This window comes from Pteropus vampyrus, unplaced genomic scaffold, assembly GCF_000151845.1.
Source record: "Pteropus vampyrus isolate Shadow unplaced genomic scaffold, Pvam_2.0 Scaffold571, whole genome shotgun sequence".
NCBI classification, from domain to species: domain Eukaryota; kingdom Metazoa; phylum Chordata; class Mammalia; order Chiroptera; family Pteropodidae; genus Pteropus; species Pteropus vampyrus.
This window is the reverse complement of record NW_011889352.1, coordinates 963,625-966,606: the sequence shown is the minus strand read 5'-3', so window position 1 is coordinate 966,606 and position 2,982 is coordinate 963,625. Positions and strand designations below refer to the sequence as shown.

Genomic DNA, 2,982 nt, shown 5'->3' with positions numbered 1-2,982 from the left:
AAACACATCAAAATGTCAATGTGGGCCTTTAGACATCAACCTTCTTACTGTTTCCAAAATGATTTCTTTCTTATTTGCAGACTTACATCTTCATTTGAGAACAATCTGAAATGCTCCTAACTAGTTGTGAGCAAGGCTGGTCACCTGGTGTCTTCAAAGTTAGTTAGGAGAAAATGCAGCCTGGTTGGAATTTGGTACCTAGGAATATTCAGGGTGGGGAGTGGCAGAGTTGTCTACTGATTAAGAGCACCAGTTCTGGAATCTGGTAAATGAGGTTTGAGTCCTGGGTCCACTGCTCACTAGTTATGAGACTTGTGCAGGTTGCTTACACCTCGTTGTTGAAAAGGAAATAATAGCACCTACTGAACATAGCACAGTGCCTCGCAAAATAGTAAGTGCTTGATAAATCTTATTAGCAAAACAGAAAATAAGCATCATTGTGAGCAAAACATTATACCCACAAGATTTTGTACCAGGTACTGAGGATACAACAAAGTGTAAGATAAAGGTTCTATCCTTCCCAGGCTGATTGGAGAGAAGAGATATGTATACACATATATGTTTATTAGACATATGTAATAATTTGATGTGGCACAGCTATGAGTGGGCAAGGAGTCACGGAAAGTTTGTCAGGGAAGAAAGAAAGGAGCTTGACCTTGGAGGAAGGGCAGTATCCATGTAAGCTGACTGCAAGGCCAGAGGCATTCTTAGGGCTGCCACAATTGCATAAATGACCCTTCCTGTCAACCTTACTGAGCACCTCAGGTATCTCAATGACTAAGAATTTATGGGGAAGGGAGGTACGGGGTCTTAAAAGGTCACTGGCCTTTTTTTTTTTTTTAACGGAAAGTTTTCGGTTTGATCATTTGAAAACAAAGATTTATTGCTAGCTTAAAAGTACTTAGTTTCCTTAAGTAAATAAAATACTTTGTCAAATGTAGAACAGAAGTAATCCTCTGCCACAACAAAATAAAGAATTACTATGCATCCATCTGTGTCTAGCTTTCTTTGGAGATAGCATAACAGATATGATCCTTGGCCCAGAGATATAATCAAAACTCTGAACCATCCAAGTTCATATATAGTTTAATAAATAATGCTTAAGGAAAAGTGTGTGGTCCAGTTTAGTCCAGGGGAAATATGATAGTGGTGACAATGAAGAGGGGGAGAAACATATAGATTCACCTTTATAGATAGCTTCTTTTAGATATGAAATATTGTAAGGACAACAAGCCAGTAGATAATATTTTCCGAAAGACTCTTCTCTAGAGGCAGTAAAGGAATTCGGTGCTCTATTGTAACCAGAAACTTTATCAAAAGAAATTTTAAAAAATATCCCCAACATTGATATGCTAGGGGTAGAACTGTTGGAATGTCTTTCTTGGAACCCTACTCATTCATTTACTCTTCATTTAAAAAATTAATTTATTATGTTTCCTACTTGTGCCATGCAGCATATATTATGTTTCCTTCTCTCATGGAACTGGAGGAAGACAGGTAAGCTAATAAATCACTATATAATTACATACTCATCTATTTACTTATCTAAGAACTAATATTGAACATATCATGTGTTAGGGAATATTCTGGGTTCTGGGAATTCATTGATGAGCAAAAATAGGCTGGATTCCACCTTCATGGAGCCTCCATTCTGAGGGGAGAGGCAACTTACTCAGAGTCATGCTGAAAAAGGTAAAGTTGTAACTATGAAGGAGGTTCGAAGGAATAGTCATAAGGAAATCTGATCTCACAAGGAGGTCAAGGAAGGCTTCCCTGAGGAAGTGAAGAATGGATGGAGAACTGAAGGATAAAGAAGAGTTAGCTGGCAAAAGGAAGGATGGGGGAGCATTCCAGATAGAGGGATAAGTGTGTGGCTAAGGCCACGGTATGTCTCAGAGGCTGAAAGATGGTGAATATGGTTAGAAGAGGAAGATAAACCCACAAAGGATATAGAGGAGGAGTAGCTGAAAGTGAATAAGCAAACCAAGAGAGTGCTGGTCATAGAAGCCAGGGGAAGAGTGTTTCAAAAAAGAGGGCACAGCCAGATCTGAGACCTCTGCCACAACCATGCTCTGCCAGATCCTCGGTCAGGCCAAGAAGCATCCAAGCTTGATTCCCCTCTTCATATTTACCGGAGCTGGACTGGAGCAGTGAGCATTGTATGTCTTGTGCCTGGCATTATTTAATCTAGATGTCTCTTGGGACAGAAAGAATAACCGTTCTGGATCCCAATGAGCAATACAAGTTCTACTCAGTGAATGCAGATTACAGCAAACTGAAGAAAGAAGGTCCAGACTTCTAAATAAAATGTTTCATCATAAAGCTGCTTAGAATGAAGGTCTTCCAGAAGCCATCCACACAATTATTCACTTAACCAGGAAATATTTCCCCTCCAAATGCACAAAATTGTGTTGTTGTATTTTGTTGGGGTTTACACTGATTAATAAATGTTCGAAACTTGAAAAAAAGAAAAAAAGAGGCCACAGACAACAGAGTCAAATGCTGCTGAGAGGTTTAGTAATACAAGAACTAAAAATGTCCCCCAGATTTCACAACATGCATGTCATTGGTAAGCCCAGTGAAATGATGGGTCAGAAGTGAGAATGGAATGGTTTGAGAGTGAGTATAACACGAGACCATGTAGGGAACAAGAGTATAGATTAGAAATTGCATTTGGTCACATATAATGGAACCTAATGACAGTAGTTTAACTAAATAGAGTTATTTTTCTCACATAACAAGAATGACAGAGGGTGACAGTTCAGACTGATGCAGTGGCTCCACGATGTAATCAGTGTCCTAGAATCCTCCTTTCTGCTGTCATCCTCAGCTTGTGGCTGTTTTTTGCATCATGAGTGCAAGATCGCTGCTCACTCTCAAGTTAGTGTTTCAGATATGAAGAAGAAAAAAAGATCAGAGGAAATGTCTGGTGCCTATCCTAGGAAAGCAGAAATTTTCTGTAAATCTCTAGCTGACTTCAGC

General features: G+C 39.3%; 1 pseudogene; it reads left to right on the top strand.

Annotated features, from left to right (window-relative positions):
- Positions 1 to 2,055: 2,055 nt before the first annotated feature.
- LOC111733496 lies at positions 2,056 to 2,468 on the top strand (annotated as a pseudogene).
- The last annotated feature ends 514 nt before the right edge of the window (positions 2,469 to 2,982 follow it).